At 41.8% G+C, this 25924-nt stretch overlaps 1 pseudogene across 1 annotated transcript in view; it reads left to right on the top strand.

Moving 5' to 3' along the window:
- LOC104588904 (RNA polymerase II C-terminal domain phosphatase-like 1) overlaps positions 1–24902 on the top strand; it is a 50055-nt pseudogene extending 25153 nt beyond the window's left edge. The window contains exons 11-14 of the transcript XR_016081145.1: positions 2992–3205; positions 24094–24141; positions 24237–24310; positions 24839–24902. The product of XR_016081145.1 is annotated as an RNA polymerase II C-terminal domain phosphatase-like 1 (transcript). The remainder of the gene's footprint in view (positions 1–2991; positions 3206–24093; positions 24142–24236; positions 24311–24838) is intronic.
- The last annotated feature ends 1022 nt before the right edge of the window (positions 24903–25924 follow it).

Here is a 25924-nt window from a genome sequence, read left to right on the forward strand (position 1 = left end):
CTCTCGTGTGTCGTGTCTTCTAGCAGTGAGTGCACCAAAGTTTGCTCTTATCATCTGTTTTTTTCTGAGAGTCACCTTCTACACCATTCATCACACTTCTTCTACTCTCTTCTGACTGCACCAAGGCATACACCTCCTGAACTGATGGCAAATCTTTACTACCCAAGATCTGCACCCTGATGGACTCATACGAAGGATTCAGCCCTAGGAGGAAGGCAAAAACTCGTTGAGATACAAGTGACTTATATGCCTTTGCATCTTCATCACACTTCCAATTCACATTCTGATAGTGATCAAGTTCTTTCCATATCGATGTCAAATCAGAATAGTACATCGAGAGACTCCTCTCCCCCTGCTTGTAAGTAGAGGATTCAGCTTGCAGTTGATATATCTTGGCATAGTGTCTCTACTCTGAATAGGTGGACTTTGCTTGTTCCCATATCTCACAAGCAGTTTCAGCCCACATAAAAGTCTTCCTTACTTGTGGCAGCATGGAAACCAAGAGCCAAGACATCACCATACTATTCTCTTGGTTCCACCTATCATATTCAGCACTTCCATACTTCGGTTCCTTCACTCTCCCATTGATGTATCCTATTTTCTCCCTAGCAGTGATGTAGAGTTTTATTCCCCTAGACCACTCAAGGTAGTTCAGACCATCAAAGGGAATAACAGCCATGGGAAAACTCATATCCATCCCCCCACTCACTCCATTGTGGCTCCCTGAAATCTCTGAAGTAGCAGAATTATCAGACGACATGGTCAAAACAGATAATCAGTCCCAAACACCGGACTTAGGACCCCTCCTTACTCCACAAAACAATGCTCCACTCAGTCCACACCCACACACTTGGGTTTAAAAACAGGCTGAGCACAAACAGTACCAAATTCAGGACAAAACAAAGGACTTAGGACCCCTCCTTACTCCACAAAACAATGCTCCACTCAGTCCACACCCACACACTTGGGTTTAAAAACAGGCTGAGCATAAACAGTACCAAATTCAGGACAAAACAGAGGCAATATTCGGCGGATTTCAGACCTGTACGGTTTTAACACTCCCAACCTACCAGCCTTCCAGAATGTCTAAAGCCATTAATCAGCAGGAGAGATCCTTATCACTTGTAATCAAGTCAAATTATTGAGATGGCAGGTCATCCTTGACCTACAGTCGTCTTAACACATGAACAGGATCACACGATCCAAAAAAAAAGAGAGGTATACAGATCCGACAGCATTCAGCAGCCCAGATTCATTTGGTTTTCACTTGGTACACAACCAAGGAGGGTAAAGAAGAGAAAACGGAAGAACTGTACCAGTTGTAGAGCTGTTTTCCTCAGTCCAGATTCAGATCTCTGTTCCGCCCAGGTTCAGCAAGTCTGTTCGATCTGTTCTCTCAGTAAAGGTTGTTTGATCTGCTCTCTTTAGTCAGTATTCCCGCTCTGGTACCATCTTGACAGTATGGCCGGCCAGAAATAACAGGAAGAGAGGAGAAGAGAAGAAGAGAGAAGAGAGAAGAGAGAAGAGAGAAGAGAAGAGAAGGAATTTGCAATGTAACAGTACTGGCGGCGCCAGCCTTTATTATAATATATATAGGGCGGCAGAAATAATAAGGGAAAAGACCCTCGTGCCCCTGAGTACAATAACAGACATAACAGAAGTGAAATAACGAAATAAAAAAACACTTAGCCAAACAGACCCTAACACCAACAACTAAATTATTTTAACAAGGTTTTCCCTTGCACGAGGTATTTTACAAGACAGCTCTCATGCTGGTGAGGTTGCCTCATCATATTATGCTTGCATGGTATATCCTGGGATCCTGCTCCTATGAGGTTCCCTTTCCAATGAGATCCTCTGCTGCCAAACCTCACTTGGTTGGCGATTCCACACCTTTGTTAACATGATGCTGTGAATGACACCGCGAGGTTACTTTTGATTAGCTCTTTCGTCATCATTTTCTCATGTCATCCAGCACAGAGCTACATGGGATATGTTACTCTGCGATATCTTCTTTATTTTATATTTCTAATCAGTGTCTCTCTCCAAAGTCCTTAAATATAAATCCACATTCTCACAACTTCATTAGCCGTTCCCATATTTCATTGTATTACTTTGCTATTTATATTATGTTATGAAATATGTCTATTTGTATTCATTTGGGAATAACCTCCTTACCTTTTTAGTTAAATATTCAATTATTCTTGAGGAGATTTAAAAAATGCTAGGTTTAACATGCAATTCAATTTTTATTATATATAAGCATTAATGTAATTGACATCAGTGGGTGTAATGTAGTTATAAGTTCATACCAATTGCTCTATTAATAATTTGGCCAGTAAGAACAATACACTTTATACTTTTTTAGTCAAACCTTAATCCGACTTAGACTTGCCACAGTACACATATATCTTATATTATTTTAATATTCATCAGGCACCAGTTTCCATTACATCATTCAATCAGTTTTGTGAATTTTTTAGTCTCTTGGGAGAAGTTCTCTTGTTTTTATAATCTGCATCCAGTTGAACTTGCTCTTCTTCTATTTGGTGACAAGTCTGATGCTTTATCTTTTCCTTTTGGCTGTGTTTGGTTTGAAGGAAAACGTAGGGACCTTGTATAGGTTTCCCTACCTTTTCCTTCAAACCAAAAACAGCTTTAATGTATTTAATACTCACTAGTTTTAAAAGTCTGTCACTCCATGGCTGATGTTCAGAAGTGCCTAATTTTGTGTAGGTTTCCCTACCTTTTCCTTCAAACTAAACACAGTTCTAATGTATTCAATCGTCACTAGTTTTAAAAGTCTGTCACTCCATGGCTGATGTTCAGAAGTACATAGTTTTTGTTCTATAATTGTGTTTGAAATGAATGATCATATAGAAACATGTTTGCCTTATATTTCTTCTTTTCTTCTCCTGTACTATGGAGGCAGTGTATTCACATGAAGTTTGCTGGGATTATTCTGACCACCTGACATTGTTTTGCAGACAGGTGTCTATCACATGTGAAGTCTGGACCTGGCTCTGTGCCTGGAGGTGCAAATGAGAATGGGGTTTTGAAGGACACAAATTCTTTTGGGTGTCTACATTTCCCCAAGGAGGACTCTTTATTGTTCTCAACTACATCAGAGCCCTCCAAGTTTGTGGACACAAGGCTGGAGGGATCCAAGAAATCAGTGGATTCTCTTTCTGAACTTAAGGAACTAGTAAGCTGCCAGCTATTTGCACTTTGTTGTTTTCTCATTCCCCAATTTAATTTCTTGAAGGTTGCAGTGGATTCTCTTACATGATTATTTAGCATTGGAGCAAAGTTTGGCAATGCTTTCCCTGAACTTGTTTCTTACCATGTTTGAATATCAGACTGATTGAGTAGTTAATGAGTTATGTATTCATTGTTATGGGCCCACAAATAGGATCTCGTCACAGGTCGGTTAACGGGGAAAACCTCTTGTTTTCCCTTGTTCCTCCCTTTTCTTGAGGAACCTATCTTGGCGCCTTAATGGTGATTTGTTAAAGAGATCACCAATTCTCCTCTGCTCTTTCTTGACTGAAATTCTGGATGGATTTATTGAATAACATCTGCTCTTTAAATAGGAATTACAAGAGTCCTTCTTAAGGAAATTTCTAAAAAAGAACTTTCTAAAAACATTAAGAGGCTTTCTAAGAACATTGGGAAACTTAAGAGACTTTCTAAAAACATTAGGAAACTTTCTAAAAGAAACATTAAGAAACTTTCTAAAAGACCTAGGAAATAATAATGCTACTGCGTAACTAAGAAACTGAATCTAACGCCCATTACTGCTGCTGTACTGCTACTGTCTGCGGCTGCATCCACAACATTACTCCCCTCTTGGACTAAGAGCTTGTCCTCAAGCTCGAATTCAGGATAGGTGTCTTGAAACACAGTCAAAGGAATCCAGGATAAGTGGAATGATTTTGCCCTCCTGGATCGGGTTCCAATGAAGAGGGTTCATCCTCATCTTCCTCTTGTTCCACCAGGAGGCAGAAAAGTCTCTTGCACTTGTGCCCTGCTGAGTAAAGTTCATCACAATTAAAATATTGTCCCCTCGCCCTGCGTTCCACCATCTCAGCCCTGGACAAGCGTGTTTGTTGAGAGATTGCAGCTGAAGTAGTAGAAGAGAGGTGAAGGCAAACAAATGCTGAGAATGTCGAACTGAGTAACCCAGTCGACAATACTATTACTTATAGTAGATTACAGTACAGTGTTACATGAAATGTCTAGAATGCCCCTGATTAGTGATGGGACACCCAGACTGATTAAAACACTAAACAGACTTAGGCCCAATAACAAGGCCAGTACCAAACGGTTTAAAGCCCAATACTAACTAACATGTACACTTATCAGCCGAACCAACAATACATAAAATCAGTCAACTTAACACTCCCCCTCAAGCTAAGCATGGATGTCAGTCATGTTTAGCTTGCCAAGAAGGTCCAAGAATTTTGTTGCAACCAACCCTTTAGTCAGCACATCTGCAATCTGCATCTCGGATGGAGTATAAGGAATGCAGAGTTCTCCCGAGACAATTCTTTCTCTAACAAAATGTCGATCAATCTCAATATGTTTTGTCCTGTCATGTTGCACTGGGTTATTTGCAATGTTGATGGCAGCCTTGTTGTCACAGTACAGCCTGAGAGGACCCTCAACTTTTATGCCAAGCTCACCAAGAAGGGTCCTGAGCCACAAAAGTTCAGCAACACCATGAGCCATAGGTCGATATTCAGCCTCCGCACTTGATCTAGCAACTACGTTCTGCTTCTTACTCCGCCATGTAACCAGGTTCCCTCCAGCAAATGTACAATATCCTGAAGTTGATTTTCTGTCCCTAGCAGAACCGGCCCAATCAACATCAGTATAAGCTTCAATTTCAATTTTATTGTGTTTTCTGAACAGAATTCCCTTTCTTGGGCAAGTCTTCAAGTACCTAAGAATCCTTTCAACTGCTCTCATATGAGGGATCTTTGGAGAGTGCATGAACTGACTGACAACATGCACAGCATAAGTGATATCTGGTTGGGTGAGAGATAGATATATCAGCTTCCCTACCAATTTTTGGTATCTCTCTTTATCACAGTAGTCCTCCCCTACTGATTCCTGTAGACCATGGTTCTGTTCTATTGGGGTATCTGCTGGTCTACACCCTATGCCTATCTCTTCTAGGAGGTCAAGTACATACTTCCGCTGACATATATAGATTCCCTCTCTTGATCTAGCAACTTCAATCCCAAGAAAGTATCTCAAATGGCCCAAGTCTTTGATCTCAAATTCAGAGGCTAAAAACTCCTTTAGTCTTTTGATCTCTTCTAGGTCATTCCCAGTAATCACCATATCATCCACATAAACAATGAGTGCTGTAAGTTTGCTATCCTATCTCCTTATGAACAAGGTATGGTCTGCACCACTCTGAGTGTACCCCACTTTCTTCATGGCCCCACAAAGCCTCTTAAACCATGCACGAGGAGACTGCTTTAGGCCATATAATGCTTTCCTCAGTTTACACACCTTTCTATCAAAGTCGTAGCCTGGTGGAGGGTCCATAAATACTTCTTCATGAAGATCACCATTTAGGAAGGCATTCTTCACATCCAGCTGATGGAGTTCCCATGAAAAATTTGCTACTAATGACAGTAAAACCCGAATTGTGTTGAGCTTCGCTACTGGAGCAAAGGTTTCTTTGTAGTCAATCCCTTCTTTTTGAGTAAACCCCTTTGCCACAAGCCGGGCCTTGTACCTTTCAATGGACCCGTCTTCCCTATGCTTTACAGTGAACACCCACTTGCACCCGACAGTGCTCTTCCCTTCGGGAAGATCCACTAATTCCCAAGTCCTTGCTTTCATTAAAGCTTTCATCTCTTCATTCATAGCTTCTTTCCACCTTGGGTCAGACACAACCTCTGAGTACCTAGAAGAAACATGTACAGAAGAAAGAGCAGGCACAAAGGAGTGATAGGATGGAGATAAACGTGTGTAAGAAACAAAATCAGCAATGGGGTGCCGAGTAGTACAAGAACGGATAGGCTTACGAAGAGCAATAGGAAGATCCAAATAAGAAGTATGTGTGTTGGGATTACCTTGGATTGAGGAGACAGATTGATCCGAGTCCAACTGGTTGCTGTCATGAGTTTGGGGGCCCTTTTTTCTTCTGTTGTAGGTGATTCTTATATCTTTCTGTTGCCTACTAGAGCCCTCAGGAACATCTGCAGTATCAGGAGAGGTAGTAGGCACAGTGGGAGCCTCACTAGGTTCACCAGGGATGCCACAACTAGGAGGAGTAGAAGGAGAGGATGGAAGGCCCGAGGCAGATAGAGGAACAAAAAAGAAGGGAGAACAAGAATCCTCTTCCATCCCACTAGTCTCCCCCTGAAGAGGATTCTGGGAAGACTGAAAGTAGGGTTGAGACTCAAAAAGACCACATCTCTGGTGACATATCTCTTGGTGACAGGATCATAACACTTGTAACCCTTTTGTGTAGGAGAGTACCCAAAAAAGATTCCTTTCGTAGCCCTAGGATCCAGCTTGGTCTTCTTTGGATCCTTTACATGTATAAAACATACACAACCAAAGACCCTAGGAGGAAGAGGAAAGTCTGGAAGGGTAGGACACAAAACAGAGAAAAGGGTTTTCATACCCAACACCTTAGATGGCATCCGATTTATCAGATATGATGCAGTAAGTACAGCTTGAGACCAGTAGTGCTTGGGAACCTTGTGTTGGAATAGTAAGGCTCGAGCTGTCTCCAATAGATGTCTATTCTTGCGCTCAGCAACCCTATTCTGTTGAGGGGTATTAGTACAAGATGATTGATGTAGCATGCCAGCATCTTCCATGAACAAGTTCAAGGATTTTTCAAAATATTCAGCAGCGTTATCTGACCGGAATTGCTTAATCTTCTTGTCAAATTGTGTTTCAATCATTTTGCAAAATGCCATGGTTATCCGTGGCACTTCATCTCTTCCTTTTAACAGGTAGATCTATGTGCATCGAGAGTAGTGGTCAATAAAACTGATAAAGTAACGAAAGCCATCAATAGAAACAATAGGTGAAGGGCCCCATACATCAGAATGAACCAAATCAAAAGGAGCTTGAATTTCATTACTGGAAACTGGATAAACAGTTCTATATTGTTTTGACAGTTGACATACTTCACAGACTAAACTCTGACTTGAAATGCCCTTAAACAATTCGGGGAACAACACTTGCAATGAAGAAAAAGGTAAATGACCTAGCCTAGCATGCCACAGATGCAACCTAGCTATTGACTCCACATTCTCCGAACCACTAGCAGCAGATGCTTGTAAGGCTGAACCGATGTCTGCATCAAAATAGTAGAGGCCTCCATACTCATGACCGCTCCCAATCGTTCTCTTCGTCAATCTGTCCTGAAAGACACAATGAGTAGGAAAAAAGGTTATGCTACAGTTCAAATTTTTGGTAAGTTTTGAAACAGGCAAAAGGTTTGAGGTAAGATTAGGAACATGCAAAACTAATTTAAGAGAGAGGTCCTTGCTTAGGTCAACCACCATTTTGCCAGAGATAGTGGAGAAAGACCCGTCAGCAACTCTCATCTTATCCTGACCAGGCAACAAGTGATATGAAGAGAATAAGGAGGACATATGTGTCATGTGGTCAGTTGCACCGGAATCAATAGCCCAAGACAAAGAGTCAATAGGACTAGTTGCACTAAAGGTAGAGACTATACCTGATCTGGCAAGAGAGGAGGAAGCAAAAGAGTTACTCCTTAGACGGGATAAAGCCTGGCTAAGGACCTCTACCTCATCAGCAATGAAGCCCAAGGTACTGGCTCCGGAGGAACTAGCAACCTGCCCCATGGAAGAAGAAGCCACTGTTTGTATACTCTGTGAGCTATCACCATTGTTACTAGTGGCAAGGTTCCCACTTGCCGCTTGACCCTTCTGCCCCTTCTTGTCCTTTTTCAATGTAGCTGGCTTTAGGTGAGGGTACAGGACCCAACACTTTCTTTTACATGTCTTTCACCTCCACAATGAGTGCACTTAAGATGCCTTTTGTCTGGATATCTGTTCCCCTTTTGATTTGTAGAAATCAGGGCTGAATGTTCTATAGATTGTTCAACTGGTTGCTTCTGAGTGTCAACTTGCATCTCCTTTCTCCTGACCTCTTCATTTCTTACCAGATAATAAACATGATGTAACTAGGGCATTTCATCTCTTCCAAGAATTTGTGACCTTATGCCCTCATACACTGGGTCCAGTCCAGCCAAGAACTTAAAGGCCCTGCTCTCTTCAATCTTCTTATCATGTCTCTCCTTGTCCCTGGAATTCTCCCAATCCAGAATCAAGTGGTGATCAAGCTCTTCCCACAACCCTTTTAGAGTTGCAAAATATGTTGCAACTGTCATATCCCCTTGCCTTAAAGCAACAATGTCTTGGTTCAACCTGTCTATTCTAGCATTGTTTCTCTTCTGTCCATAGGTTTTGGACACTTTTTCCCAAATCTTAGCTGTTGTGGGAAAGTGTTGAACAGTCCAGGCAACTCGAGGAGTCATAGAAGCAAGCAGCCAGGACATAACTGTGGCATTCTCCTTGCGCCACACTGCATACTCCACACTGCCAACTTCAGGTTCCTTCTTCTTCCCATCTAAATAACCTGTGAGTTCACGGGAAGTAATAAAAAGCATTGCAGAAACAGACCACTCCTTGAAGTTGTATTCATCCAGCAACACACTTGTAATTTGCAAGCTGTGCAGATTCGGGTTCTCCAGATTTGAAGACCTCTCACCAGGTCTATTATCCCTAGAAGAGACCTCTCCAGATATTGAAGACATCTTGGATGCAGACTTTGTGTAGATAACACAGTTTCAGACAAGCCAAAGTGGTCACAGTCCTGAAGTGAACTAGTTACAGCACCAAGAGGAATTCTGTGAGCAAGTAACCGACCTGAAACTGAGAGCTCTCCACCACTGCACTATGCAGACTTCACTTGGGCTTCGACTTCTGCAGCTGTAAAGAGGCTCACCCCTACGACCAATACTAGGACTGCTAAAATCAGTCCTCAACCTAGGTCTGTCCTATACAGACCTCTCTTAGCAGCCAAATGGCTTCTAGCTACTAGAAGCAGTCTAGTAGGGCATCAACTTCTGGGTCTTACCTCCCTTGTGCCCTACAGCCAAGAGAAACCCTAGATTCGAATTATGTTATGTTCTACGGCAACCCTAGGGTTTTTCTGCAGCAATTAGAAAAAAAAGAGGAGAGAAAGCAAGCAAGAGAGAAGAGTTGGCATCAACTGTAACCGGAAGACCGCTCAATGCTCTGATACCATGTTTGCTGAGAGATTGCAGCTGAAGTAGTAGAAGAAAGGTGAAGGCAAACAAATGCTGAGAATGTCGAACTGAGTAACCCAGTCAACAATACTATTATTTATAGTAGATTACAGTACAGTATTACATGAAATGTCTGGAATGCCCCTTGTTTCGAATGCTGCTACAGTAACTCGAACCAGGAAGAGAAGGAAGAAGAAGAGAAGAAGAAGAGAAGAAGAAGTAAGAAAATAAGGGTCTGTCGAAATCTGATGGACTCCCCATACAGTCGACCCCCTTAATCTTAATTAGATTCTAATAACCTTTACAAAGACTAAATTGCCCATACTTAAGTGTGGGGCAGAGTACTCTAATAAAACTTCCACATAAGCAAACTACTTAACACACATAAGATGACTAAACTACCTCTATTCGGCTCACTTTAACACTCCCCCTCAAGCTGGAGAATATATGTTATATAATCCCAGCTTGTTACATAGGTAGTTCACCTTCCCTGAGCTTAGAGCTTTTGTAAAAATATCTGCCCACTGATCATTCGAGCCCACATGTTCTGTATTTATCTTTCCAGCAAGAACCTTCTCCTTCACAAAGTGGCAATCAACCTCTATGTGCTTTGTTCTCTCATGAAAGATAGCGTTGGATGAGATATGGAGTGCAGCTTGATTGTCATAGTACAATCTCATAGGTTTATCCATGTGAAACCCAATTTCTTTTAGGAGATTCCTCAACCACACTAATTCACAGGTAGTGTGTGCCATGGCCCTATACTCGGCTTCAGCACTGCTTCTGGCCACAACCGTCTGCTTTTTACTCTTCCATGTCACATGATTTCCTCCAAGAAATGTGCAATAGCCTGTAGAAGATCTTTTGTCATTCACTGAGCCTGCCCAATCTGCATCTATATACCCAACTACTTCAAGTTTTCCTCCTGGTTTATACAATAGCCCACGGCCTGGAGCTCCTTTCAGATACCTTACAATTCTAAGAACTGCATCCCCGTGAGGTATACGAGGGTTCTGCATGAATTCACCACACTGACTGCAAAGGAGATGTCGGGTCTCGTAATAGTCAGATAGTTCAGCTTTTCCACTAGTCATCTATACCTTCCAGGATTTTCAAATACTTCTCCTGTATCACTGTTCAACTTAACATTTGGTTCAATAGGGGTCTTAGCCGGTTTTGCACCTAACAATCATGTTAATTCCAATAGATCAAGAACATATTTCCTTTGGCACAGATTTACACCTTGTTTTGACCTGGCAACTTCTATTCCCAAGAAATACTTTAATGTTCCAAGGTCTTTTGTTTGAAAATGATTTTGCAGAAATACCTTTAGTTTGCCAATCCCCAATTTATCACTGCCAGTAATGACAATATCATCCACATAGACCACTAATAAGATATTCCCAGCTTCTGAGTCATAGCTGAACACTGAGTGATCAACCTGGCATTGCTTCATTCCAAAACTCTTCACCACTTCGCTGAACTTCCCGAACCAAGCACGTGGTGATTGCTTCAACCCATAAATTGCCTTCTTCAGTCTGCACACCTTACCATCCTCCCCCTGAGCAACAAACCCAGGTGGTTGCTCCATATATACCTCCTCTACCAGATCACCATGGAGGAAGGCATTTTTTATGTCAAGCTGAAACAGAGGCCAATCATACATAACTGCCAGGGAAATTAGTACACGAACAGAACCAATCTTAGCCACCGGAGAGAATGTCTCTATGTAGTCCACTCCATACAACTGTGAGTAACCTTTAGCAACAAGTCTGGCCTTCAGACGCTCCACACTACCATCTGGCAAGTATTTCACAGTATACACCCATTTACAGCCCACAACATGCTTACCAGGTGGGAGAGTAGTAAGTTCCCATGTTTGAGTATGTTGAAGAGCAGAAAGTTCCTCCTCCATTGCCCGCCGCCATCCAGGTGAACTAAGAGCTTCTTGAACATTGTTCGGTATGAAAATAGAGGACAAAAGTGAAACAAATTGGCGATGTGAGGTAGAAAGACAAGAAAATGAAACAAAATTGGAAATGGGGTGGAGGGTAGAACTGCGTTTACCTTTCCGTAAGGCAATGGGTAGGTCAAGGTCTGAAGGTTCAGCAATAGGAGCCATGAGAGGATCCACAGATGAGGTAGAAGCTGGAGGAGGGGCCGGTGTCGTTCGACGTGTATACACTTGTCGGATTGGTGGTCGTTCGGTGGTGATCTGCACTGGATGAGGTGATGAGTCTACTCCAACAACAGCATCTGGAACTGGATCACTGACAGGAAGAGGAATAGGAAGTAAGGGTGGAGACGAAGGAGCTTCAGAACTTGAGAAGAAGGGTACAGACTCAAAAAAGGTGACATCAGGGCAGACATAACACTTTCGGGTAATGGGATTATAACATTTGTACCCTTTTTGAGTCTGAGAGTAGCCAAGGAAGACACATTTAATTGAGTGTGCATCTAGCTTGTCTATTCCAAGACTTAGATTGTGGACAAAGCACACACAACCAAAGACACGAGGAGTTAATGGAAAAGGAGATAATGTGGGAAACAAGATAGAGAAGGGGGACCAACCATGAAGAATGAAGGAGGGCATCCGATTAATGAGAAAACATGTAGTGAGTACAACATCACTCCAAAACCGTTTAGGAACATTCATGTGGTGAAGAATAGACCGAGCAGTTTCAAGAAGTTGACGGTTCTTCCGTTCAAATACCCCATTTTGTTGAGGGGTGAATGCACATGAGGTCTGATGAATAATGCCATGCTGTTCTAAATACTGTTGAAATGAAGTAAGAAAGTATTCACGGCCATTATCTGAACGGAGAACTTTGATTGGAACACCAAATTGTGTGCGTATTTCAGCATGTAATTTTTGAAAAATGGAAAATAATTCACTTCTTTCTTTCATTAAGTAAATCCATGTCATTCTTGAACAATCATCAATAAAGGAGACAAAATACTTGTACCCATTATACGACTCTATTTTGAATGGACCCGAAACATCTGAATGAACCAAAGAAAAAGGACTCAACATACGACTCTCAACTCTTGGACTGAAGGACACACGATGATGTTTCCCAAACTGACATGATTCACATTACAAAACTGACAAATGACTCAATAACGGAACCAATATCTTGAGAGCCTTGAGAGATGGATGTCCCAGTTGGCAATGCCATTGTAGAGGAGTAAGTGAAGTCTGAAGAGCAATTGAAGATCCACCACCGTCAAGATAATACAATCCACCAGCTTCATGCCCCCCACCAATCTTCTTCCCCGTCTTGAGATCCTGAAAAACACAAGTGGAAGGAAAGAAGTAACAGAACAGTTAAGAGCTTTGGTTATTTTACTAACAGGCATAAGATTGAATGGAAACTTAGGTACATATAAAACAGATGATAAGGGCATAGAAGCCATGTCAACATTACAACACCACAGATGGGAGATGAGGACCCATTGGCAAGTGTAACGGTTTATGATGTGGAGGTTTCAGAAAGAGAAGAGAACACACCTGGAGTCTCGGTCATATGATCTGAGGCTCCAGAGTCAATAATCTAGGGAGAGGTTTTAGATGACATGCAAGCAATACCTGAGTGGGCAAGTGTGGCAGTGGTATGCTGTGAAGTAGTTTGAAGGAACCGTTCATACTCATCACGCGGTACACTCACCATCTCCCTCCCAGAAGTAGATGTAGATGGAAGAGGAGTACGGTCTGCCTGTTTACTGTCACTGATGTCAACCTCACCTGCTACAGCATGATTAACCCATTTGGAGGGAGGGCCATGTAGGTCATAACAGAAATTCACTGTGTGTCCTTCCCTACCACAATGAGTACACTTCCTTGCAGAGTTATTCTTCCCTCTGCCACGGCCTCCCCCTGAGTCACGACCACCCCGACCAATCATGGAACTGCCACGGCCACCTCGGGAGGTATGTCCTCCCCCTCTTGTACTGTGTCCACCTCCTCTGGTTGTCACAAGTGCTGATCTATCAGAATGTGTGGGATTCTCTGTCTGTCCCAAAGGAATTCTGCGAAGCCGTGAGAATACTTCCTCAAGTGTAGGAAGGGTGGAGCTCCCTAATATTTGGGCTCTAACTGGTTTATACTCCGATTTCAGCCCCACCAAGAATCTTGTAACATCTAGTTGTTCCCTTTGCTGTTGTTGAACTTTAATATCTGGAGTGAGGGGATGGTAGACATTGAGTTCATTCCTTATATTCTTCATGCTGGCATAGTACTCTTCTAGTGTTTTGTTTCCTTGTTGCAAATCAAAGTACTCCTGATAAAGTTGATATACTCTTGTTGTATTATCTTGTCCAGAATACAACTTCTTAGCATGTTCCCATGTATCCTTAGCCGTATCAAGAAACATGAAGTTGGCACTAATTTTTGGTTCCATACTGTTCTATAGCTAAGTCATGATTTGAGCATCTTCTTGTTTCCAATCATCAAACCCTGGGGAGCCAGCCGATGGTTTCTCATCTTTTATGTGCTTCACCTTCCTCTTTGCCTTGAGGAAAACTTCCACAGATTTAGCCTGTAGAGAAGATGGGCCGAATGGCCCATAGATTGTCATTTTATGTTATGTTATGTTTCTCTCTGTTGTGGGCCTTATTCTGGGCCCATACTCTGTAATAGTCTGTTTTTTGTATTTTCCTGCTCACTCAAGGGCCTCTCTGTAATTTGTCAAAGATTAACTTATTAATAAGATGTTTAGAGTGTTGGAGAGGGGTTAAGTTTGAACCTCTTACTCTCTAACACTCATTGCCGCCAGATCTCTCTTCTCTTCCTCTCTTGTTTGTTCATTTTCTGGTTTGCATCTAATCTCAAACAGTTCCATACACCAAGTGGGCTGTTTTTCAACTTGGTATCAGAGCGGGTCATTGCTTGGTGTGTCCCTCATGTGGTTCTAGTTCAGCCAACTACATGAGGAGGTTCTAGGGCTGAAAGTTTACAGTCATCTGCCTGGTTCTTGGAGGTCATTGGAGGGTGCCCAAGTTTCTATACACTTGGAGAAGGGTTCGGTGACCAGGAAGAATCAGAGAGCAAGTTGTTTGGCCTGATTTGAAATCAGAGAAAAGGACTTTCGAAATTATCTCAGAGAACAAGTGTTCGGCCTGGTTTATAGTTGAAACCAGAGACTCTCTTGCTGTAAGTCTTTTCTCAGTTCTTTGCTGAGTTATTCTTTTGTTATCCGGGAGGACTGTTAAAGCCTTCAAAACACCTCCATTCGGCCCACTGTTGCTGGACTGATTTCTGGGTTATTCTGGAAGTGTGGTTCGGCTGTTATTGGGCTTCCAAACTGCTAAAAAAAAACTGATCTAAATTAAGTGGTATAAGCCTCTACTTAGTTCAGCTACTTCTTGGACTTAGACAAGGTGTTCTTGAAGTGATTTCTGCTTGTTAACAGTGAAGTGTTGACTGTTGCATACATAGTGTTTGTAAAAAGTCCTCTTAGGTACTGTGGACTGTTTTCTTTGTTCTCCTTGGGAAATTATTGTTAGGAACCAAGAATACATATTGTTTAGAGGCCTACTGATTGTTCCTTGAAGGCTGAATCAGGGTTTCTCCTCTTTGAAAGTGCTGCCACCGAACTTGGTTCTCACGGCTGTCAGTTCTAAACTGAGTTTGTGAATTGTTGTGTTTGCTACTGTTTCAACTCAATCTGAGTTCTTTGAAATCAGATCACTTTTAAAGGCCTGCCGAAACCCTAATTGAAGCTGTTACATAATGGACTTCTCAGAAATTGAGAACAAGAGCACTGCTAAATATGGACATAATTTGGGAACTACAACTGATTCCTTGTTGGCTGTAACTACAGTTAAATTGGATGGAACCAATTATTTGGCCTGGTCACAATCCGTAAAAATTCATATTTGCAGTAGAGGAAAGTGGGGGTTTATCTCTGGGAGCAAGAAAGCTCCCCCAGAGGAGGATCCCTCTTATGAGAAATGGGTGCAGGAGAATTACACAGTGATTGGGTGGCTTGTGAACTCAATGCAGCCACAGATTAGCCAACATTACTTGTGGATGAACTCGGCTAAAGAAATCTGGGATAGTGTTGCAGAAACTTACTCCCAGAAGTTGAATGTTGCCAGAGCTTACAAACTGAGAAGTGATGTGAAGATTCTAAGACAGGGGGAGAAGTCACTTGCAGCATACTTCTCAGCCCTAAAATCTATATGGCAAGAGATTGATTTGATAGAGGCCGTGACATGGGATACCTCTAAGGATGCTGAAACATATAGGAAATTGGTTGAAAGGAATAGGGTCTTTGAGTTCTTGACAGGACTCAATTCTGAATATGACATTACAAAGCAAAACATCTTGTCCAAGGAAGATGTTTCATTGTCTCAAGCATATGCTTTGGTCAGCAGTGAAGAAAGTAGGAGGAAAGTGCAGGTTCAAGGGGTCAGTATCAATGATCATTTTGCAAATATGGGAATCAAACCCAAAGGGGTTACAGGAGCTCCCAGTGACACAGGAAAGAAGGAGGTGGTGTGTGAATATTGCAAGAAGCCGAAACACACTAAGGACAAGTGCTGGAAATTGCATCCCAGTCTTGTTCCTATCCGATTCCAGAAGAAGAATGACAGTAGAAAGACAGGAAGTGCACATACTGCCACAAGTACAGATACAGAGTTTGAGTCTGCAAGTGCACAATTGGCAGCCATGAAAGCTGAATATGAGAAGTTTGGAAGGATGATCAGCCAGCTTGAAGGTGTAACTTCATCATCCAACCCTTCTGGAAGTCCAGCCACCACTGCATTTGCTCACTCAGGTATAAGGGCTTCTGCTAACCATGCATCTACCTCAGGTAATCCCAAGACCCCTTGGATCATTGACTCAGGTGCTTCTGATCACATGACCAACCTTTCCACTTTGTTTGTGTCATATGATTTGCTTCCTGGTCGTGACAAAATCACCTTAGCTGATGGTTCTCTTGCCCCCATCTCTGGCAAGGGAACTGTCAAGCCTACAGACTCTTTACTTTTATCTTCCACTCTTCATGTACCTAAGTTAAATACCAACTTGTTATCTGTAAGTAGCTTGACCAAGTCATTGGATTGTTGTGTAACCTTTTTCCCTTCTCACTGTGCGTTTCAGGACCTGAAGTCTCGGAAGGTGATTGGGAGTGGCCATGAAGCGAATGGAATATACTTGCTTGACACCCCTGGCCAATGCTTTGATCATCCCAAGAATGTTGCTTTTGGTTCTACTTCTTCAGAGTCTGTTAGTCAAATTATGTTGAGTCATTTACCTTTTTCTGCTTTAAGTCATTTGTTTCCCAAACTGTTTAAGGGAGTCAGTGTGTCCAGTCTCAATTGTGAGTCATGTCAGTTGTCAAAGCATTGTAGAAAAACTTACCCTGTGAGCAGTAAAAGATCCTCTTTTCTTTTTCATATTGTACACTCTGATGTGTGGGGGCCTTACCACTTACCCTCTATGGGGGGCTACAAATACTTTATCCTGTTTATTGATGACTTTTCTAGATTCACTTGGATATACTTAATGAAATCCCGAGACGAAGTCCTGAGACTTGTGAGGCAATTTCATGAGCTTGTTTTAACTCAATTTGGTACCAGAATTAAGGTTTTCAGATCTGATAATGCAAAAGAGTATTTTGAGAAGAGCTTATCCTTGTATCTCTCTGACATGGGGGTTATTCACCAAAGCTCCTGTGTTAGAACCCCTGAACAAAATGGAGTTGCTGAGAGGAAAAATAGACATATTGTTGAAGTTGCAAGGAGCCTCTTATTTGCCTCACATGTTCCCACAAGATTTTGGGGTGATGCTGTACTTACTGCTACCTATCTCATAAACCGTATGCCATCCAGGGTTTTAGGGTTTAAATCCCCCTTCAGTCTTCTTCATCCAGATAAGGATCTCTTCCCAATTCCTCTTCGTGTGTTTGGTTGTATCTGTTATGTTCACATTCCAAGTGTGCAGAGACACAAGTTTGAACCAAAAGCCCACAAATGCATCTTCCTTGGTTACTCCCCCACACAAAAGGGTTATTGCTGTTTTGATCCAAAGACTGGCACCAGACATGTCTCTATGGATGTTACCTTTGATGAACTTTCTCCTTTTTATGGTTCCTCTCAGGAAGGACATTGTCAACAGGGGGAGAGTCTGTCACAAGTTTTTGCTCTTCCTCTTCCTGTCCCAGTTCAGTCTCTTGACAAATCTGTATCCTCACAAAATGAATCAAAGGAGGATCAGCCACTTCATTCTTCTTGTCCTAGTGCTCCTATTTCTTTACCTCCTCGTCCTACCCATAATCCCAAAGTGTATCAAAGGCAGAGATCCGGGAATGAGCAAGTGGTTTCCCTTACAACAGATGAGGCTCATACCCTCCCAATCACAGATGAGATAACAGGTATTGCTTCAGCTCCCTTGGAATCCTCCTTCCCAGATCTTGATGTCCCCATTGCTGTTAGGAAAGGAAAGCGGAAGTGTACTGCACACTGCATTTCCAAACACCTTTCTTACGACCTACTTTCCCCTTCATATTGTGCCTACCTCTCTTCAGTTGCTTCTAACCCCATTCCTAGGTCTGTATCAGAAGCTCTTGGGATTCCAGAATGGAGAGATGCCATGCAGGCTGAAATGGATGCTCTACATGAAAATGGTACTTGGGAGGTGGTGGATTTGCCTGAAGGGAAGGATCCAGTTGGATGCAAGTGGGTTTTTACCATTAAATACAGGGCAGATGGGACTATTGAGAGGTACAAGGCCAGACTTGTTGCAAAGGCTACACACAGACATATGGGATTGACTATCTGGAGACTTTTGCCCCTGTTGCTAAGATGACATCTGTGAGGGTTCTTTTATCTCTGGCAGCTCACTTTGATTGGCCTCTCTATCAGTTAGATGTAAAGAATGCATTTCTGACTGGTGACTTACATGAGGAGGTCTACATGTGTCTTCCTCCAGGAATGTATGGGAAAGATATGCAAGGAAAGGTATGTAAACTGAAGAGATCTCTTTATGGCCTCAAACAATCTCCTAGAGCCTGGTTTGAGAGATTTAGAGCTGCACTTGTTAAATTCGGCTATGTTCAGACACAGTCAGATCATACTCTTTTTGTGAAGAAAAGTGGGTCTCTAGCAGTGTATCTCATTGTGTATGTTGATGACATTATAGTGACTGGTGATGATGCCTCAAGCATTTTGGGCCTTAAGTCTTTCCTCCGTACAGAATTTGAGATTAAGGATCTGGGGGAGTTGAGATATTTCCTTGGCATAGAAGTTGCCAGATCCAGGGATGGGATTCTTATTTCCCAGAGGAAATATGTCCTTGATTTGTTGTCTGAAACTGGCAAATTGGGTGCAAGACCAGCTGCAACTCCTATTGATATGAGTCACAAACTTTCAGCTTCGGATGGAACTTTGTTGGAAGACAAAGGGGTCTTTCAGAGACTTCTTGGGAAGCTTTTGTACCTGTGCATGACTAGGCCAGATATTGCGTATGCTGTCAGTTGCATTAGCCAGTTCATGCATGCTCCTAGAGATACCCATATGGCAGCAGCAGAACGGATTTTGTGCTATCTGAAAGGCTCTCCAGGAAAAGGAATTCTATTTGCCAAACATGGTCATCTGAAACTTGAAGCCTATACTGATGCTGATTGGGCTGGTAATATTGATGATAGAAGATCTACTTCAGGGTATTGCAGTCTGGTGGCTGGTAATGTTGTCTCTTGGAGGAGTAAGAAACAAACAGTTGTGGCTCGATCCTCCGCAGAAGCAGAATATAGAGCCATGGCACATGGAGTCTCGGAATTGTTGTGGCTAAGGTCCTTAATGGAAGAACTTGGGGTAGATCATGACAAACCCATGATGTTGTACTGTGATAATCAGGCTGCCATCAACATTGCTCACAACCCGGTTCAACATGATAGAACCAAACATATTGAGGTTGATAGACACTTTATTCGTGAAAGAGTCTCCTCCGGTGAAGTGTGTCTTCCATTCATTACTTCTGAAGGACAATTGGCAGATTTTCTCACCAAGGGCATTTCCAAGGCAAGGCTTCAACATGACACTGGCAAGCTGGGCATGATTAACATCTATGCTCAGCTTGAGGGGGAGTGTAGAGAAGATGGGCCGAATGGCCCATAGATTGTCATTTTATGTTATGTTATGTTTCTCTCTGTTGTGGGCCTTATTCTGGGCCCATACTCTGTAATAGTCTGTTTTTTGTATTTTCCTGCTCACTCAAGGGCCTCTCTGTAATTTGTCAAAGATTAACTTATTAATAAGATGTTTAGAGTGTTAGAGAGGGGTTAAGTTTGAACCTCTTACTCTCTAACACTCATTGCCGCCAGCTCTCTCTTCTCTTCCTCTCTTGTTTGTTCATTTTCTGGTTTGCATCTAATCTCAAACAGTTCCATACACCAAGTGGGCTGTTTTTCAACTTAGCCAATGGAACATAGTTCTCCCCATTCAGTTTAATTGAGGTCATCTGTACACGTAGGTAGTCAGGGAAAACCACCACACTAGGTTTCTGATCATTACACCCATCTCCTATTGCTGCCATGGTACCTTTCACAGTTGCCTCTAACCTGAATTCTCAGCAACAAGCTGACTGCTGTTATCCAAAAATTGATGTTCTGGCACTTATAGCAACCCCTAAACACAATAGTGGATACACACGCCTTGTTCTTATTCACACTACTGCTGATTTCACAACACCACGAACCACATAAGAATCAATTTAACACTCACTAATAACATATAAGCCCTCTTACAACCACTCAACAAGGATTGTGCAACACAAGCACTACAACATAGTCAAACCTGTTACACCCAGTTCAAACTAGTTTAACACTTTTGAGAGGGCACTACACAACCACAAAAGTTCGGCTAGGTCACAGCATTACACCTTACACCACTTGGCCACTTACAGCAGCCCTAACACCACTCAACAACTTACAGCAGCCCCTACACCATTCGGCTACTGTACACACAGCCCGTTCTAGGGCAACAATGAACCTAGTTCTCTAGGTTCTGAACTATACTAACAGCCTCATGAAGGGTTTCTACCCAGAAATACCAGCAACACAAGAAGAAGAGATAACCGACCTTCCTTTGAGACTCTCAACCAACCATTCACTGCTGAAGTCACTTTTCTTGATGAAGAAGAATATGCGCAGCAGAGAGAGACAAGCTGTGAGGTTTCAGACCTAGGGCGAACCAATTCTCTCCATTGACTGACCAGAAACGTAGGAAGAAGAGTCACGAACACTGCTGAGGTGCTTTACCAACTGAAGTAGGTCAGGAACATGGCTCTGATACCATGTTTCGAATGCTGCTACAGTAACTCGAACCAGGAAGAGAAGGAAGAAGAAGAGAAGAAGTAAGAAAATAAGGGTCTATTGAAATCTGATGGACTCCCCATACAGTCGACCCCCTTAATCTTAATTAGATTCTAATAACCTTTACAAAGACTAAATTGCCCATACTTAAGTGTGGGGCAGAGTACTCTAATAAAACTGCCACATAAGCAAACTACTTAACACACATAAGATGACTAAACTACCCCTATTCGGCTCACTTTAACACCCCTGATTAGTGATGGGACACCCAGACTGATTAAAACACTAAACAGACTTAGGCTCAATAATAAGGCCCAATACCAAACAGTTTAAAGCCCAATACTAACATGTACACTTATTAGCCGGACCAACAATACATAAAATCAGTCAACTTAACAAAGCGCTTAATAGGGGGAGCAACAACGCTGCTTCCCACACTGGATGCCGATCTGGAATTGTTGCTCGTCTGTGGGTTCTGTTCTTGGCTGGTTGCTGAAGATGGAGCCATTCCGAGTGGGTTCGGGGTTACCCATGTTGTTTGAGGCCGCCCTATACTGATACTTCTGCTGTTGAGTTGCAATTTGCGTTCAAAGGCGCGGGCCAAATTCATAGCAGTAACCAGATTGGGGGGATTTTGCATCTCCACATCCACCCTCAAAGTTTCTGCTAACCCTGCGGTGAACATGTCAACCTGTTGGTCTGGTCGTACCGAAGATGCTCTTGTGAGGAGGGTCTGAAACTGGCGCTGATACTCAGCCACAGTTCCAGTCTGTTTGAGGTTGATTAGTTCGCCAATGGATTGCTTGTTAATGGGGGCCCGAACCTGAGAAGGCAGTAGGATTTGATTTGGGTCCAACTGAGCCTAGGTTCCTCCTGCTCCAATATATAGAACCAGAGCTGCGCCTCCTCTGTCATGTGGAATGCGGCTAAGCCTACCTTGTCCCTATCCTCTGTTCATTGGTTGCAGAAGAACTGCTCACATCTGTATAGCCATCCCAAAGGATCTCCAGTTCCATTATAGGAAGGAAATTCCAGCCTGCTGTATTTGGGAACGACCGCAACCCCCTGGGCAACGACCTGCTGCTCGCCGGACGATTCTGCCGCATCTGGTCGGCGGACGTCTGTGGTTGCAGCCCCTTCTGAACTCTTTTCCTTGCTGGAAAAATATAATTCCATCAGGCGCCCCAATTCTCGGACGTCGTCCTTGATCTCGCGCACCTCCTTGCTGTTTTCCACGAGTTTGTGCTCCAGATCATGAACACTAGTCTTCAATTGCTCAAAGTCACCCATGACGCCTTGCTCTGATACCAAATTGTTATGGGCCCACGAATAGGATCTCGTCAAGGTTGGTTAATGGGGAAAACCTCTTGTTTTCCCTTGTTCCTCCCTTTTCTTGAGGAACCTATCTTGGCGCCTTAATGGTGATTTGTTAAAGAGATCACCAACTCTCCTCTGCTCTTTCTTGACTGAATTTCTGGATGGATTTATTGAATAACATCTGCTCCTTAAATAGGAATTACAAGAGTCCTTCTTAAGGAAACTTTCTAAAAACATTAAGAGGCTTTCTAAGAACATTAGGAAACTTAAGAGACTTTCTAAAAACATTAGGAAACTTTCTAAAAGGAAACTTTCTAAAAGAAACATTAAGAAACTTTCTAAAAGACCTAGGAAATAATAATGCTACTGCGTAATTAAGAAACTGAATCTAACGCCCATTACTGCTGCTGTACTGCTACTGTCTGCAGCTGCATCCACAACATTCATCCACTCATCCCTCATCAATACTGATGTGGACGCTTTTATTGGGAAGACATATCACTGCCGGCAGCAGCAGTAAAGGGAGCAAGATTTGCTGATTCTCATCTTATCTAATTCTAGCTAGATACAGTTCTTATCTTATCAGTTCAGTAGGATAGATTAAGGGAGTCTTATCTTATCTTATCAGTTCAGTAGGGTAGATTAGTAGGGAGTCTTCCTAATTAGAAAGGAGTCTTCCTAAAAGTAGGACTCTTATCTCTTGTAATCTCCTATTTAAGGAGCTGATATTATTCAATAAAGGTATAAAAAATTTCAGTCAAGAAAGAGAGCAGAGGAGAGTTGGTGATCTCTTGAACAAATCACCATTAAGGTGCCAAAATAGGTTCCTCAAGAAAAGGGAGGAACAAGGGAAAACAGGAGGTTTTCCCCGTGGACCGACCCGTGACGAGATCCTATTCTCGGGCCCATAACAAATACAGTATAATTTTTTTTATATTTTTGAAAGCCATGCTTTTAAATACCATGAGATCTTGATTTGTTACTTGATAAACTCAATTAAGGTGAAGGAACTTAAAATATGATTGAATTTGCACTTGAAATTTTCAGTGAAGTAAACCTCATGCTACTTACAAATTGGAGTCAGTCCCACATTGAACTAAGGTTGAATTTTTAAAGTGTTCAAAATTGTCTTTGCCTTTTTCTTTATAAAGGGACTGATTATGGTGTCTGTGGTAGAACCAAAAGTTTGCACCTTGGTTTTTACTACACATGGCTTTGCATTTTGACAGTTTAATTGCTGGGAAACTGGGCTGTCTCTTGGATGAGTTATGTGGCCTAAGGATTGTGTTGACTGGTTATTGACTATCCATTATGATCAAAAGATTGGCAATTAAAAATGGTGACTCAATGGTCCTAGGATACTTCAATTTGGAGTCAAGTTCACAATGAGTTCAGTTTGAATTTAGATGTTTGAATCTTGCTAGAGAAACAAATTAATTCATAAAAAGATAGGGAAATGTAGGGATGGCAATTTTCCCCATCCCCGCCAGGTACCCAGCCTCTCTAACCTGATGGGGATTGCCTTGACGGGGCGGCGACAGGGATGGGGAGTGAAGTCTCCGCCCTGCCCTGACCCCGATTATATTTACATATATGGTATTATTTATATATTATTTTATTCATGTTAAATATATACTATTGTATATATGATATTATTTATATTATTATATATATCAAAATATATTTAAAATATTATTTATATTTTAAAAAAATTATTTATTTTTCAAAAAATACTGTTAATTAAAAAATTTCAGGGATTTGGGTCCCCGTGGACAACCTGTCTCCGTCGGGGATCAGGGGTGGAGGATAACTTTTATCCCCGCCCTGAACCCACCTCATTGCCATTCCTAGGGAAATGAGCTAAAACTAATCAGACCTTTTATATAAAAAAATGTCACCTAGATGTAATCTAAGCGAGTACCTAGTTGCTTGCATCACCTAGGTGACAAGGTGATTCACTGTTGCCAATCTCAACTTAGCACTTTAATGACTATATGCTATCTATATTTCATAATTGCTACCACCAAATACTTACCCATGGGTCGTATATATGGTAATCTAGTTATAGTGCTGCTTTTGACTATTGGATGCCCCTTTTTTCTAATTGGTAGTCCTTCTCCCTTTGGGACTATTTTATAGGTTGATGTAGCAGGGAAGGGAATTGGGTCCTCATTGGATGAATCCAAGGTGCAGGTATCATACAATCTATTCTGTTATTTCTAAACCTTACTGACACTAATATGAACATGAATCTGAACAAATTTGGCTATCTTTTTGCATAGGTTGCTGAAGAAGCTCTTGGAAATCTAAAGTTAATGCTTCGTCAGAATACTCTGAAACGTCCAGGTTCTCCAAGGTGGATACTTCCACCTGTTACAGTTTTTAGATTGATTGGTGGTTATTATTACTGTAGTATTCATTTGAAAATTTCTAATTTTAAAGGCATGTTTGGACTTTGGATCTGGTTTTGGTTTTGGGTGTTAAGAGTTAACCCACAAATTCTTTATGCATAATAGTTGTCCTACAAATATAACATCCCTTTGTTTTGGAAATTGGGGATGGGTGATGGGCAAAGTTAACAAGAGAAAGGGTGAGCATTGAAAGGATCTGTAGAATCCATGTTGAAGCATGCAGCACAGTTTCTTTAGCATGCAAAACCCCAATCACACCCCAGGTGTGCTATAGTAGTTTGGGCGGGGTAAAAGAACTTGTGATAGACTGATAGTCTTAGTCCATAGTTCTGTATATAATGTACCATTGGGAAAAAAAAACTGCACACCAAGAAAAAGAAAATACTATAGGGCTTTGCTGCTATGTGATGTGTTTGAATTAGGGTTTTCTATACCCTTTTACTCTTGCACTGATTATATCTAATTTCTTTCAGGTCATTACAAGGGATCTCAAGTAAACAGCTGAAGTTAGAATTCTCACGAGTTTTGCAGTTGATACCTTCCATCAGATATTCCAAGAAGACCCCTCATTGACAAAAGTCCAATAATGGGTGTAGAGTTGTCATCTCTACTGCACATTTGCACATGATGGGCAGCATTATCCATATCACTACCATTCTCCACCAAACCAATACTACTAATGTGGTTTTGACTTTCCTGTGATGCTGAAATCCCATTGGATAGATCTGACACTGAACTGACCAAATTCTTTTGAAAAGTAAGGGAAGAGATATAGATGATCTTGATAAACAGCAGAGTTACACTACAGGTATAAATTTCATGTTTTATCTTCAAAAAATCATCACCATCGGTCAGCAGAATGTGAGAAGGTTGCTGATCCCCACTCCCCAGCTATCTCTTTATGTGTATCATGCCATCACTTCAAGTTCCATGGTCTTCAGGAGAGATGACTTTGGTTAAGATTTTTCTCTTTCGGGGGCTTTCGGTTTTTACATTTATGAAGGAATACTATATTGATGAAGAGAGTTTAGTTTCTGGTATTACTCTCTTGAGCTTTAGAGGAGTATCTGTACTGTCAGCAAGCGAGACCCTGAAAGAGCCAACATTGCTTGAGATAACGTTTGTGTATGGGATTCACAGGTCTGGCAGCAGTCAGGATTGATTCCTTGGTTTTTCCTTTTGAGGATCATTGCCTGCAGCTTAAAGGGATGGATCATGGATGTGTCTCAACCAGCTGATTTAGTTGCCATTTGTCCTGTAGAAAGGGAAAAAAATAGCAACTGTAGTTGCATGACCATGTTGAATGGTCTCAGTGCTGATTTTGTTGAATTGACAGATTGATTAACTTTTGTACAAATGTTCTCATTTGCTTGTGATGTGTAGTATATAGTTTCCATGTATGTGCCTGAAGATCCTGAACACTTGAATACGAGTTGATGATCTAAAAGAAATTTTAAGCAATGACTGTAGCAAAAGTGATTTTACTGGATGGAGCTTAGAATTTATCAATTTACTTTAGAACTTTTGGGCCTATTTGAACTTTGGACCATTATTACCAA

The sequence above is a fragment of the Nelumbo nucifera genome, chromosome 1 (genome assembly GCF_055504915.1).
Source record: "Nelumbo nucifera cultivar China Antique chromosome 1, China Antique-T2T, whole genome shotgun sequence".
In the NCBI taxonomy this organism is placed as follows: Eukaryota; Viridiplantae; Streptophyta; class Magnoliopsida; order Proteales; family Nelumbonaceae; genus Nelumbo; species Nelumbo nucifera.